This window comes from Pseudorasbora parva, chromosome 14 (assembly GCF_024679245.1).
Source record: "Pseudorasbora parva isolate DD20220531a chromosome 14, ASM2467924v1, whole genome shotgun sequence".
NCBI lineage: Eukaryota > Metazoa > Chordata > Actinopteri > Cypriniformes > Gobionidae > Pseudorasbora > Pseudorasbora parva.
In genome coordinates this window covers 27,104,830-27,121,065 of record NC_090185.1, presented here as the reverse complement: position 1 = coordinate 27,121,065, position 16,236 = coordinate 27,104,830, and the positions used below count along the sequence as shown (strand labels likewise).

The following is a 16,236-nucleotide window of genomic DNA, read 5'->3' as shown; positions in this document are numbered from 1 at the left end:
AAGTGTATCTTGTTTTTTGAGTGTATCTGAACTTCTGTCTTGTGCTAGAAATCCAGACCACTCCGAGTTCAGAAGAAGGTAACACATCTCTGATGATACATGTGCTTTAGTGTCAATGATTGTTTCTCTCATGATTCATTTCTTTGTGTTGTGAAGATCCAGTGGACAGCACAGCGTTCAGTCATTCTACAGTCCTTCTGCTGGTGTTTTTACCTCAGTTTCTCATAATAGCGGCTCTGTGGATGTGGTGAGTAAAACATCCAGTGATTCACAACTGCATGATGTACAGTGAATATAATGAAATGAATTCAGATTATAAGAATGTGAATTATGATTCAACAGGTTTTTCATCAGAATGCATCAAATCTCAAAACCAAACTGAAAACAAAAGTGAAGGTGTGTAATTGTGTATATAATATACTGTAAGAGACGCAATGACAAAAACATTGTTGTAAATGTATTTAATGTCTTTCTAATTAGTCTGTCTCAGAATCTGATGTTCCACATCTGTTCCTCTGTCCATCAGAGCTGATGGAGTGATGTCATTGTGAGATCGTCACCTAGCAACATCAGTGATACAGTGATGTCAGTGTTATTAATGACTGCAGTCTTCATAATCAAACTAAACTAGAACAAAACAACAGTCCATGCAGGTTTATGTCATCCATTACATTCCCCCTTCTGCTAAATATAAGCAAAATATATATTGTTGTATTGCTAAAACAAAAAGCTGAGATCCAACACCCTGCAATAAAGCAATACAACTCACTAATCTGGAGAGAAGATCTCACAGAAAGAGTGAAGGACATCGCCCTGTCATGAACTTCTCCCCCTGATTCAAGTCACAGAATGTTTAATACCACAGATGATGTATCTCGTGAATCTCGTTTTTTATTTATTAATTGGTAAAATTGTCTCAACTTCACTGCAGTCACTGGTATGATGAGAAAAAAATGAAATGTATGATAATTCTGTTCTCCTTTTTGAGTGATTTCTTCAAGATATCTGATCCTCTCCACTGAAGACCTGGTGTTTGTGAAACAAATATTTACAACCCTTATGTAAGAAACTATTTTTATATTTCTTTGAAAATGTGTTTTATATTTTATGCTGATTAGTTTTGTACAATGGATTCTTGTTTAATTATTTTTGTTGAAGTTCTGTCTGGCTAAAATAAATGTTAATCTTGATTTATTCTGCATCATTCTGAAATCATTATTTTAGTATTGACCAACGAGGAGTAAGTATTTCCACAAATCTCTCTGCCAGGACAGATCATACTGATGACCCAATGAATGGAGCACATCATGGGGCAATCCGTTTCTGACTGTCACTGTTATTAGCTAGGTGCAGCTTTCATGAAATTACACTTATTATTAGTAAGCATGTGCAAACTGACAAGGTCAAATAGTCGCTCTGCCTACTCTATAATACCAGAACTGGCTAATTTGTGTCCTTGAGCTAATGTAATTCACAAATTTTTAGTCTCTTTGTGATATCGGGTCCCGTGGTGGAACGAATATTTGAAAATAAGAGATACAAAAAACAAAAAAAAACAATCTACATGAACTCAGAACTAATCTTATGATCAGCTGTTACAAACATAACACATTTAAAGGAGTGGTTCCATGTTTTTTTTTCTAAGCTTGGTTGTGTTAATGGGGTGCAGTATAACATGTCTTTTTTTTAAACACCATATTTTTCTTATATTTTACCTTTATTCCACACCGCTGTCTCCACTGTCCTTTGAACGTCTCGTTTGCTTCCTGCTTCTGAAGCCCATCCCGCTGAAAAACACAATGGTCTTGGATTGGTTAGATGGCCAAATGTAGTTTCATGTATTTTTATTGGCTGAAGTGCCAAGCACAAGTTGTCCGGAAACGCCGCGCCCCTTACCATTACGGGCAGAAGTCACATCTGCGGTGACTAGCAAGGGTTTATGATGTCACCAACCCGGGAAGAAGCTCGGTGTAGTCCAAACCGGCCGTTTTTGTAGGTAATAAACTGCCATAACTTTAAAAGATAATATCTCCGTTTGCATTGAACTTTCAGCACTGCAACTTTACCGATACTGTTTATGCTCAAGCAGCAACATTACACACTAACTAAAGTTAAAAAAAAGTTAAATGAAACCACCCCTTTAACGTCAGATTAAATTATTATTTATAGTCAGAGTTAAAATTACTTATATATTTTTAGTTTAAATAGAAGAACTGTAACCACAGTGATTGATGCCTGTTATTGTGTTCAGTTGTTGTATTTCACGACTTCCAGACCGCCAGAGAAGGTCAAACATGGTGAAAAAAGGGTTCGATTTTGTGTTGGATCAGTTACTTTGAAGTCATATTGGATATTGGATTGGATTGGACTGTTTCAGACCCATTGGTTATCCAGTGTTTTCACAAACGCTGTGTTCCAGCCACTGGGGTTGAGGTGAGTGTTGTGAAAACTCACCCAGGGTTCTTGGTTTCACCGTGAGTGTATACCTATTGCAGTCAATTGTGTTACAGCTTTGCTTACCGGTAAACCAGGGTGTTAGTGTTCGCGTACAATTACTGTGGCAACCACTTGACACGTATTATTGGAGTGCTAGATTTATCGCTGCTATTAACCCATTGGTTGACCAGGGTTGTTTTTCTTAAAGGAAAAGACGTTATGGCTGCCTCATGTTCTAAATGTTCAGGTCCTGTGGATCTTATGGATGCCCATATTCAATGCCCTGCCTGTCTAGACATCAAACATCTCAGTGAGGCTTTAACTGACCCTTGTCAAGAAGGTACTTTGATGCCTTTGGAGGTGAGGTGACAAAGGATGTCAAAATTTGAACCTGTCGTTTAAGATTTTTTGACGCCAGTGAAAACCAAAGTTCAGACTGGTAGCAAGCGCTCAGCTAGCAAAACTGACGGGCCTCCAAGTAAAAAGCAGACGCCAGATACAACTTCTGCACCAGGTAGCTGAGCTATCTAATGCTGTACTTTCAGGCTTTGTTGGCGAGGTTGTTTGCTTCTGCTACTGTCGGTGTCAGTACCTAATTCCTTGTTGACTAGGTTCGAACCAGCAGCTGAGGGTTCTAGGGAGGAATTGGATACATTGCATTTAGCAGCCACAGAGGATGTCGCTGATGAACGGGACCGTTATACACTCTTAGAGAAGAGTGTGCATGTTCAGTCTCAGCACTCTCATAGTGATGGGAGCTCAAGTATTCAATCTGCTGATTCTTCAGGGACATTTTCATTGCAAGACACAATCAAGATTGCCCTTCTTGCTAAGGTGAATTTGGACCTACCTTCTCTAATACTGGGGCCTTTGAACTTTGAGTCGTCCGGTTTTTCGACCAGAAGATTTCCTGATACCTAACTGTCCTGACTTTACTGAGGTTGTTCTCTCAGAATTTTGCTCTGCCCCAACTTCCAGACCGGATCAGGAAGCAATTTAGTGGCAAAGGCTGAAGCCCAGGAGAAGGGGCTCGGTTACGTGCCTCCTGTAGAGTCGTGTATTTCTTCTTTGGTGGTATCTCCAGATAGGGCCCTTGACCCTTTTTAATCGAGTGTGTCGTCACCGACACATTCAACAAAGCTGTATTCATGTTACCATAACACTTCAAACTTCAATTATCAAAATAATTCAAATAGCTTCTGACAGTAAACATCATGCGCTTTTAGCCAATATACGGCTTATTACGGTAATGTCAAGATTTCCATCAGCAAATCGCTACGGCTTTCTGGGGGAGCGGAGGGGATTTGAGGGATTCGAATGAAGATAGGGATCGCGGCAGGTTAGAGTTTTTGAGGATTTTTATACTACAAAACATAATTAAAAACAGACAAAAACATTGAGAAGAGTTGAGGAGACATATGCTGCTGGCCTTGATCCAGAGATAAGTGAAGCTTGTCTTTTTAGTGATGAAGCTTTGAGAAATGTCAATAGGCATAGATTCTGTGTTTCAGTTCAAAATACCACTGTTTCATGCATCTTATGATGTAAGTGGTATGTGTGTGTGTGTGTGTGTATGTGTTTGCATGCATGTGCGTCCACGTATGTGTGTGCGTATAAATAGTACCAGTGTGAAATCTCGTGCAATGGATACGCCAAAACTCATTTTGCTGTATACATTCCACGAGATTGCAAGCTCGTCCTATTTATACGCATTTTCGTGAGATCGATCTTGTGCGTGTACATGCATGTACAGTATTGTTCAAAATAATAGCAGTACAATGTGACTAACCAGAATAATCAAGGTTTTTCGTATATTTTTTTTATTGCTACGTGGCAAACAAGTTACCAGTAGGTTCAGTAGATTCTCAGAAAACAAATGAGACCCAGCATTCATGATATGCACGCTCTTAAGGCTGTGCAATTGGGCAATTAGTTGAATTAGTTGAAAGGGGTGTGTTCAAAAAAATAGCAGTGTGGCATTCAATCACTGAGGTCATCAATTTTGTGAAGAAACAGGTGTGAATCAGGTGGCCCCTATTTAAGGATGAAGCCAACACTTGTTGAACATGCATTTGAAAGCTGAGGAAAATGGGTCGTTCAAGACATTGTTCAGAAGAACAGCGTACTTTGATTAAAAAGTTGATTAGAGAGGGGAAAACCTATAAAGAGGTGCAAAAAATGATAGGCTGTTCAGCTAAAATGATCTCCAATGCCTTAAAATGGAGAGCAAAACCAGAGAGACGTGGAAGAAAACGGAAGACAACCATCAAAATGGATAGAAGAATAACCAGAATGGCAAAGGCTCAGCCAATGATCACCTCCAGGATGATCAAAGACTGGAGTTACCTGTGTTAGGGGTTAACAGCTTATGACCCAGGACCAGTAGTGAAGAAATGAAGACAGAGTCAGGATTCAAATTAAATAAAAGAAAAATTTACTTAAGAATAGTTTGCAGTTTCAAAAGCAGAAGCCAGCTTCAAGTCTCACAAGGAGTTCGTAGGCCGCGCTCCCTCTCTCACCGTCTCGTTGCCTCGCCCTATCATACATACAATTGTCCCAACAGTTATACCGTTTTCAAGGTCTTATCCACGTCATTACTGCGATGTGGATGGTTCTGATTGGCTCAGAGACAATGCACAGTCATGGTAAATTTCCACTCGAGTCAGTTAATCTGATGCACGTTTCCACTGACGTGTCACTTGTTGATGCTTTCACCCCAGAATTAGGCCCGTAGTGACCTTCCAGATCTGGAGCAGGCGCCAGCTTGCCCAGAACAACAAGTCCACCCATCTCTTAGGGTGCCCATTGAACACCATTCTGATCTGTAACACAGAATATTGCGCACATACACAGATGCACAGTCTCTCCAAGGTTGGATCTGATTAAGCTCCAGTTCTTACCAAAACATACTGATAACATGTGCTTTCTTTTAGTGAGAGGGACACACAATAGTACAGGCAATATTCATCTTGAGTCTTTAGTGTTTCAGTAAAAGGAAATATAAAAGAAATAAAACATAATTAAATGAAAGACAAATCCATATTTCATATCTGGAAGCCGGGCTAAGTGAGCAAACCCTGTTGCTGCACTCCTGACATGTTAGGGGTGTGTGATTGTTGCCAGTGTTTAGTGACACATCACACATCTCTAGGCCAGACCCTCAGTCACTCCTCAGAGACCAAATACACACTTTAGAAAACAAGAAACAAAGAAAAATCATAACTGGATAGAATCATTATAATAATATAGGATAAATATTGATTAAAGTTTTGATTATGAAGTTAATTAGGATATAAATATATACAGGTATATTGAAGCGGCAGTGGATTTCAGAATCCCCCCCTTCACTCCCTCCTAAAGGCCAATTTTGGGGTCCCAATGACCCCCTAAAGTTGGTCTACCAATTTAGACCGCTTCATAATGTTCCATGCCCTCCCCTTCTTAGTTTATAATCTTTGAAAAAAAGAAAATCTCTTTTCCCCTCAGGGATTTAACTTTAACCAATATTAATCTCATCTAATTTGGTTTTATCAATGGCTTGATTGATTACAATAAGCACATATTCATCCTCAAGAGGACATACTACATTAGCACCCCATGTTAAATACCACCCCATTATAAATACCAAGATATCTAATCTAAAAATAGGGATTTTAAATACACTTATTTCAAACACAGACCTTTTTCATCTTCAAAACAATAGTGGTCTGAAATAAAAATAAACAAAATAAATAGGCATCATAATCCATCCAATTACATTCAGTCTCTGCATAAAAAATCCTTCAGTTTACAGTCTACATACAGGTACCATCTTAATTACACATCCTATTCATTTCTTTCTCAAACATGTTCATAACATCCATTTCAATCGCTTTTCCCTGATTTTACTCAAGAACCTTCTTGTTAAACCCATTTTCATAACTCCATTTTCTTTTCCACATAGATTTCCACATACTCAAACCTTTTTGTCAAACTTGCTTTTTCCATCAAATCCAGTTTTCACTCATGATAGCCCACATCATTTTTAACTTAAATGAACATAACCATAAAATTGTTAATGTTGAAAACTTCATCAAAATGACATATTTATCCATTTGTATTACATCCAATCAGCTTGTTCACATGTTTATCTTGTGACATTGTGCTTAATCATACTCAATACCAATTATTTTTCAAAATAACTTTTCAAACCCATGTTATTTAGTAAACCATTCAAAATAAATTCATTAGGGTTTCCTTTAAAGTAACATTTTTCTTTCAATGTCTTGTCCATTAAAACTCTTTAGGCGTAAGCTCCAAATGACTAAAATCTTAACCCTGTTGATTTATGTCATCTGGCAGTGATACTTCTCATCAAATCCTCACTAGCCTTCCTTTGCCTCTTACACCAAAACTGTTATAATTTTACCAAGAACTTACAAATTTCCATAATCTCCCATATTACTTTATAAGAAATCCAAATTTGTACTGTCATCATCAATTTATTTAAAACTGTTTTAAAACAATCTGTATTTTGAAAATCATTCATTGTATTTAATTTGACTTCAGGTAAAATAAATTCTGTCAGAAGTTTTATTTTCACAACATTAATTTTTAGGGCTATTTCTCTCTTGTTTTAACTTGTCACATTATTCTTTATCAAAAATAGTCAGTCTGCTGATGCACCATGTGATCATTATTGTTTCAGTCTTATCTCTACCGCTCTACAGAAACTAAAATATAATTTTACATTATCTCTCAATCCCAGTCACACAGAAAAACTAGACATCTAATGTCCTGCATCCATTTAAGGGATGAAAAATAAAAATCAAACTTTTTTTTTCTTTTAGAAGTGATCTTTTTGGCCGCCCTTCTGCCTTCAGAAATATGAGGGAATCTCTGGATAATTTAGATAGTGACTTCAGCCAATTTGTCACTTTGTCTCTGCCGTCAAGTTTCTAACATTTATGTTTACCATTTCCAATCAATTGACATTATTTCAATTTAAACCCTCAGTTAAATTTGGAGATGGGTGTTTAACCCATTAAGAAACGGCAATCTTTAACTTTATAATTCCACTTCAACTAATCCAGAGATTAATTCCAGATTCCTTCAGAATTAGCAGTTTCTTTAAAGGTTGTCATTTGCCTTAACCCATCTGTAATGATAAACACTCATTCCAGAGGTTAGTGACCTCACACACACTATCAGGACAGAACAGTTTCACAAACCAACACATACAAAACATAAAGTGCAGTCATCAACAAACATACGCACATTAAACATATAATTTTGAATTGCTCATTCTCAAAATTTGCTTTTAGTGTTTAACTAAAAAAATATTTAAACTCAGTTCTTACATGGTTTCTTAACCAATTTCAAATCATGTCTGTTCATTATTCCTTCATTTTTAGAGAAGTCAGCTGGGTTGTTTTGGTTCTGATATTATTGCTTTTGTTTTGTTTCAGCTTTAGCAGGACGATAACAGACAGAGCACCATTCCTCCTTCTCAAGCAGTCTCTCTCTCTCTTACACGGATAGTCTCTTATATTAAATTCATTAACCTTTAACCTTCACAAAGTTTTAGAAATTGGTTTATCCTTAAAGAATAAATTTGTATCAGAAATTTAAATGTTTAACTTTCCAATTAGAGATATATAATCACCTCAAAATAAGTTATGCTTTGAAATCTTTTCTTCAAGTTACTTTAGTTAAATACCTTTTGTTTTCCAGACCTCCTGTTTAAACTTCAACAGCTGTCCTTATCTTTAGACACCACCATGCCTTCAAATTCTCCACTGCCATATCTAATGACCTGCAGGATTAAACTCATGATATGGAAATATTAGTTCAATATCACAGTTTTACTGATTCAATTAATACTTTTTTTTTCTGGTCTCCACAAAAGTTAATGACAATCACCTCATGGTCTCAGCTGGCTCTTGAATGACCTTTACCATCATAACTTTCACTCAGGGTCTTCCCTGGTATTCACAAACAGTGCGGTACTTGAGTGAGCGGTATGGAGGAGCCATTATTAGGGCAGGCCGTGCTGTGTCCTGTCTGGACTCTCGGCCCCTACAACCACAGCATCCCCCCTTACTGATGCTGCTGGCCTCACAGACATCGGTTCAACTCTCATACACACATCACATAAAAACACCTCCCTTCTTGGAAGTGCCCAATGCCGGTGACCCCCATGTCTTAGGTCGTCCCCCGCTGGCCAAAAGAGGATCTTACCCGTCTTCGGCGAATCACCCTCATTCACATTGGTCATCGCTTGAGATCTTTGACCCTTAAAATGGATCAGATGTTTTTCTGGAGTCTTGGGGAAAGTGCATTCAAGAGTCACCAGAGCCATTTAGTCTGCTTACTATAGGTAGAACATGGAGACAGGTTAATCATAACACTACTTAATCACTGATACCATTTTACATCCTTCAAACCGCAACATATTAGTGCGTAGATTATACTCAGTGAATTTAGCCATAACCACTGTCCATTCAATTTAATGTCCTGCATGTTGACTCTGACCTGATCCATTGGTCCTGTGCATGGTGGAGGCTTATGGAATTACTTCTGTGCCAATAATAATGAAAGTGCATTTTCAAGAAACTGATGAAAATATAAATTGAAACTGAAAAAAATATCTTTGAAAATGAAAACGAATAAATCGCAGGCACATTTTTTGACTTCGTTTTTAATGCACTGCATGTTTTGCTAACTATTTCTCATATTTCTTTTGCTGATCTGAACTTACAAATGCGCTTCCAGAGTTTTCGTTTACGCTTCTGAAGTTTTCGTTTACGCTTCTGAAGTTTTCGTTTACACTTCTGAAGTTTTCGTTCGCAATTCTGACACAGACCTATCGTGGGGGCGGGCTTAACAGTGGTTTGCTCTCATTGGCTAGTGAGATTTGGATTGACGGCTCCTTGAACCGGAAGGAGAGACTTCAGCGGCGCGAATTTTGGAACAGTCTGACAACAGTAGGCTATATTAAAGCACATCACTAACGTAATATTAAGTTAACAAAGCCGAGATGAATCAAGAGCGGCACGGAGCGTCATCGGCATCCTCAACTGCAGGGCATTCGAGGCAGCCCGAGGTAAGTTTAATATCAAATCTAGAAACAAGTTTTTGTTTACTGCTCTCTAGCTGCTATCCAAGTTATCTGTCTTTATTCAGGGGAGCTTAATCCTGCACAGTTCATCTCCAACCCTAATCAAACACACCTGAAGCAACCAATTAAGGTCTTCAGGATCACTTGAAAATTGAAGGCAGGTGTGTTTGATTAGGGTTGGAGATGAACTGTGCAGGACAGTGGATATTTTCGATCGTTCATTAATGAATTGGGCTGCGTTTCTGAAGCATTGCTAGGGCTGGTTGTAAGTTATGTTTACCGTGCTTTTATGAAACCCTTCTAGTACTACTTCTTAAAATACTTTTTCTTGAATAACTTTCTTTTGTATTTAATAACAGCGTTGTTAACCGTTAAGTAAATTATTCTATCTTTGTGATTGTCCATACAAAAATAAAATCTTATTTTCTTTTGATATTACTTTTTAGGGCCACAGAGAAATGTCACTTCTCCAGGTACACCATTCATGTTATTCTATAGAATGCATAAAATAACGAACTTAAGTAACCTTTTAGCTGTTTTAATACGCAAGGGATTTTGTTAGATTTTAAATGTCTAATGTTACCCTGTTAAACTTGGTAAGATCAGCATGGAATTTTGCATACTTATGTCTTTTTTTTTTTTTTTTTTTTTTAGAATTGAGCGTCTGTGGTGTGATGTTTGGTCAGCCATCTCTTGTAAATATTATGAAGTCCTTCATACAATGGAAGAAGAGAGAGTACTTGATCTATCCGATGAGCTGCACCTCTTTTGTGTGCACTATGCAATTCTCCCACGGTTGAAATCGGACCTGAAGGGCTTCACAGGGAGCTGGAACAACCATCCGATCAGAACAAAGGGGAAATCTTTCAACAGAACAGCTTTGGTACATCGGAATGTTACAGACACCAGTGGATGAGCCAGATATAGAGGTATGCTTTAAGCATCTATGCAAAGTTAGAAAGATTACACATCCAAAAATACTAATTCTGTTTTGATTTGCTCAACCTTAAAAGGTATTTCAACTAAAAATGTAAATGCTCATGTCGTTTCAAACCCGTAATTTTCATCCATCTACAGAACAAATTCTTTTTTATGACATATGAGATTTGTTCCTCCACTGACAGCTACACATAACTACCACTTTCAAGCCCTGGAAATCATGTCATTTAAGTAATACATGTGACTCCAGCAAGAGGGCTCTCAACTCTGGCTCTCTAGATCTACTTTCTTGCAGAGTTTAGCCACAACCTTGTGTAATTGATTTAGGTTAGAGCTAAACTCTGCAGGAAAGTAGATCTAGAGAGCCAGAGTTGAGAACCCCTGCAATCGTTACTCGTTTCAATGCCTGGTATAAATGGGGCCTCAAATACATTTGGACAAATAAATGTCAGGATTTTCATTCTGGGTGAACTATTAATTTACTTTAAATATAGCTTATTTGGTATAAGATCATTTACCAGTTTATCAAACTAAATAATTTAGGTCAGCCTTAAGTTTTTATAATTAAAAGCAGTTCACATTGTAAAATAACAATGGTTTCTTTTTTTCAGGTAGTGGAGCAACTTTTTCGGGATGAAACTGCTGATACGGACCCAGAGGAGGGTGTGGTGGTGCCAGAGATCCATTGCCCCTTTTTTGACCAAAAACTTGCTGTTCTGCATGGATGAATTAATCCCTTGACATCACCATTGAATGACAGGGAGCTCTATGTCCAGACACTTGCTATTGTCAAAAGATTGTGCTCTATTTAACATTTAAATGTTTAAGTAAAACACTCACAAGTACACATGCAGCTCTGTCAGAAATTTAATTAAAAAATAAATCAGTTAATTGCCAATAATTTTATACAATGCTGGAAAACATTTAACCTTTCAGGCGCATGTAAAGTTATCAACACGTTAAATTCTCTGAATTTTAAAGATGAAATTAAAATTATTGAGAGAAATTCTATGTGGACATTTGAGTTAATTTAAAAATCTACACCCTAAAAAAGCTACCTCCATTTTGCACTGCTGTTTTCATTATTTCTTTTAATTCATTACAATTTGACAGATGTGCAGTGGGAAATGTAATGGTTTGGGTGCATGCACTGATTAGATAGCAAAGTGTGTGGCTTGGCAGTCGTTGCATACAAGTGAGGTCAAACTGAACTAATTTTAAAGGCCTCTCTCTGACAGAAGCAGGTGCCTATGCCCTTGACCGGTCAGCCACTGCATCACCTGTGGGACAGAGAGTGCTGCCTCATCCTGGGTATCTCCATCTAGGGCAGTAAAATATATGATGTTTTTAATAACCTCACAACATTTGTAAATTGTACCACTTGTAATTTATTTCTGTGATCAAAGTGGAATGTTTAGCATCATTATTTCAGTCTTCAGTGTCACATGATCCTTCACAAATCATTCTAATATGATGCTCAAAAACGTATCAATGTTGAAATCAGTTTTTGCTGCATTTGTGTGGAAACTGATACCATTGAAACATTTTTGGTAAGCTTATAAAGACATGAGTAATTGTATTCATTAAGGATGTATTAAATTAACGTAAAACATGTATAATGTTACAAAAGATGTAATAAATGCATTAATAAATGAACTTTCTATTCTTCGAATAATTTTGAAAAAGCGTAACTACTTGCACAATAATGTTAAGCTATGTTAATGTTAAATTTTTCCAACAATAATAATCTGAAATGTTTCTTAAGCATCAAATCTGCATATTAGAATAATTTCTAAAGGGCACTGTGACACTGGAGTAATGATCTGATCAATCAGTTATCAACCATATTTTGACTAATAATGTTTTACCAGTGTAGAAATATAATAAACATCTGCATTAACATCTGAAATTAATTCAAACTTACCTTCGAGCTCCATCAGAAGATCCTGGAAGTGATTCAGTATTTGGACCTCTTTGGTATGTTTTAGAGTGCCACTCACTCATTTGTGGAACAAGATGGGATACAATGTAATGAGAGTCCACCTGAAACACACAAAAAATGACAAACATTATATAAACAGTATCATACAATATACAAAAAAAATAATAATAATTTAAGGATTACTGCTGTATCTTTTAAAACAGCTATGCAAAATAAAACTAGTACATTTTTGAAATCCTATCACTTCACTTTGCACAACAAAGAGGCTGCGGCACACTTACCTGTTCTTCTCCATAGTGTCAATTAAACCGTAAAGCTGTAAACCTTCACGGAGCTGCTGAAGCATGAGTGTTCTCCGAGCAGCAGCATGCATTACAATCGCTCTTTAAAGAAATAAAAAAAAATTCAGTGTTAATGTTTAACCATTGTATTTTCTGTGGAAGATGCATAAAATAAATACATTTAAAAAATATTGCAGAGTAAAACCTTGTTATATTCTCCTTGTCCTCATTTATGTGTACCCACAGTTGACCGTGTAGCCACAGTTGACAATCTTCACTGTAAGATGACAAGTCTGAGGACTCCTCAATCTATAAGTAGAGGAAAATCTAAAAGTGTTACACTTATAAAAAAAAAAAAAAAAAAAGTATATATATACACTATTATAAGTAAATATTTTATACATCAATATATATCATCCTTTAAAAGTCTTACAAACTGGTTTATGGAAGAAAAAAAATAATATACCCTCACAAACGGAAAATAAACTGTAAAAGAAATTAATTAATCAAATGCATTAACCTAATAATCATACTAGTAATGTGTCAATAATAAAGGCATTTTGATGATACTGGAGGTTAAAAACATATATTTACTCCCTCATAGCATTCTTAACCAGACTTTTTGATAGTCAAATGCAAAATAAGATTTTGTTTGTCCAAATAGCAAAAGTGTGAGCAGAGTAATGTGGTTTCATTATATAGACAGGCTCAGCATTTTTGTAATATTTAATTTATTTCGCTGTTCATTCTCAGGTATTCGCTTTGAATTATGGGTAACACTTTACAATAAGGTTAATTAGTTAATGTATTAACTAACATGAACTAACCATGAGCAAAACATTTGTTACTGTATTTGTTCATCTTTGTTAACGTTAGTTAATAGAAATACAGCTGTTCATTGTTAGTTCATGTTAGTTCACAGTGCATTAACTAACGTTTACATGATTTTAATAAAGTATTAGTAAATCTTTAAATTAACATGAACAAAAGATTAATAAATGCTGTATATGTGCAGTTCATTATTAGTTCATGCTAACTAATGTAGTTAACTAATGTTAACTAACGAAACTTATTGTAAATTGTTACCGTATTATGATGTTTAATTGCTGAAAACCTGAATATTGACCATAGCCTACCATACATGAAACTACTTGCATTGTGTGATTATCTGAATCTCTGTAACTTACACTTAGAACTTGTAGTGGTGTCCAAATAGTACCAGATGCCTTGTAGAGAAGCCATCCTCCAGATGCTGACTTCATTTTGGGGTAGGTATCACAAAACAAGCTGGAAACCTAAAATCCACAATTACAACAAATTATTATTACAAATAAAGTTATTCTATGCATCACCTACACTGCATGAAAAGTGGGATTTTCGTCAGTAAGCGGCACTGTAGATTGTCGTGGAAGATCAGGTTTACGACTGTACACGGCAGTTTGCAGGCGACACCGAAAACTGCCGTGAATTGTCAGAAATTGATGTGGGCCTTGCTTGGCAGTTGTTCCCCCCAAGACCCCCCTTCCCTTAACTCCAGGGGAGGCTTTAACATGTAAATGAACATGCTGTGAGCTATACAAATGCAAATCAGGGTAGCAGGAGTTTCAACCCATGTGACATTTTTCTAAAAGGTATTAACTTCCTTCTAAGAAAATCTCTTAGATAGATCAGGCTCAGTATAGCCTAATTGTAAAATCTTAAACTTAAGCTTGAATTTATATATTTGATGAAAGTATTCTAGATTATTTATTGTGTGTCATTTGCAATCAGTCCCCGTGAATTCAGTGCGACTCGCAATTTTGACCAATCACCGCAACTTTTACCAATCATTGCGGTCTCCTGCTAATAAGCGGCATCATACATCAGCAAACTTTATATATCATATATCATTGCCTGTCAAAATTAACGTGTTAACACAAAAATTAATTTTAACGGCACTACATATATATATATATATATATATATATATATATATATATATATATATATATATATATATATATATATATATATATATATATATATATATATATATATATACATACAGGGGTTGACATTAACTTTTTTGCTCACCGGCCACCGTGGCTAGTGGTTTTCCAAAGTTACTAGCCACTCAGCATTTTCACTGGCCACAATTTTGCTGTTTGGAAATTACATTGTATATGTTTAAAGTTGACTTTGGCATATATAAATTACTTGATTTTGAATCATTTTACTTTATTTAGAAGATTTAAAACCCTTTCAAACTTTCAAATGCAGAATGACCCCCCAAATCTTGTATATCAGCTGGGATGTGCAGGTGGGCAAGGGGTGGGCAATATAATAGATTATAATAGAATACAATAGGCTAATATGAGAAAGGTAATATGACAGGCTATGAGTTATTTTAGTTAGGATATATATATATATATATATATATATATATATATATATATATATATATATATATATATATATATATATATATATATATATATATATATATATAATTTAAAAAAATACCCTAAGCAAATTACAAAAACAATAGTTATTAAAAATAAAATAAAAAATCCGATACTAATACGACACAATGTAATTTATTGAATGTAATTGTCATTGGATACGACTTTCATCGAAAAGAATGTAACAAAATGTGGGCGTGGTCTGTGTTGTGAAATGAAACCACATTAAAAATTCCCTTAAACTGCGTTTGAAACATACAGCAAAGCAGCGACAGAGGAAAACACAGAGCCTGATATTATGCAAACATTTACCAATAATGTGGAAAGCGTTTTAAATCTGTTCAATGGAAAATCCGCTGTGACGAATCTGTCCTCGTCTAACATCTGCTGTAAATCCAGGTAAAACTAGCTGCGTGCACGCCCCCGTCCCCAGATAACATGATCCCCAGTTGATCCGTAACACCGGCGGAAAGAAACAGCTGAATGCAATCAGTGGGCTATCTCGTCAGCTTGCTCAGTTTGCTGCCGATTTTAACGAGCAGTTAACTTTAGTAATCTCCAGGTTGCTTGCTTTGGAGTCGAAAAACTGTGTGGAAGATACTAACTTTAAGAAGAGAAGACGAAGACCAGTCCTAAGATTGCGGTAAGACTGTTATCTAAGCTAAAGTAACCTAAAGCAAAGCTTTTTAAGTAGCACAAGCTGAAATTAGCCTTGTAAAAGAACAAATGTAAGTTGCTTTATAAAAGTGTTTTCTTTTTCTGGTCATTTTACAGGAAGCAGTACGCCGTCTTCACAACTTCGTCATAACACTCATTTAATTGTTTTCCAGCTGCATGTAAGACATAGAGACAGTACGCAGGAGCTTCAGGTACAAACATCCAGTTCTTGCATCGCAAGCAAAAGCTGTGAAGAGTTCAGCTCGGAGTCGATTGAGAAGAAAGAGGGTAAGATTTATTAGATTAAATCCGTTTTTGGTCAGTGTGACTATTTTTCAGGTCCATTTTACGCAGTACATCGCGCAATACTGATTGTCTTTATTGTTTGTTTTTACAGCTGCTACAAGCAAGAAAGTGTGTTAGCTGAGGATGAGGTGGGCC

The 16,236-nt window shown here is 36.3% G+C and overlaps 1 protein-coding gene and 1 long non-coding RNA gene across 3 annotated transcripts in view; both read left to right on the top strand.

The window, feature by feature from the left end:
• The window catches only part of LOC137040468 (basement membrane-specific heparan sulfate proteoglycan core protein-like), a 136,967-nt gene that overhangs the window by 96,812 nt on the left and 23,919 nt on the right, over positions 1–16,236 (top strand). The gene's annotated exons all lie outside the window — the stretch shown is intronic.
• LOC137040467 (uncharacterized) lies at positions 8,992–12,888 on the top strand. 2 transcript variants are annotated; one of them, XR_010897905.1, is made up of 4 exons: positions 8,992–9,520; positions 9,982–10,008; positions 10,190–10,464; positions 11,086–12,888. It is a non-coding gene; the product is annotated as an uncharacterized lncRNA (long non-coding RNA). The 2 variants fall into 2 exon arrangements; XR_010897904.1 differs by lacking the exon at positions 9,982–10,008 and having other exon boundaries at positions 8,997–9,520.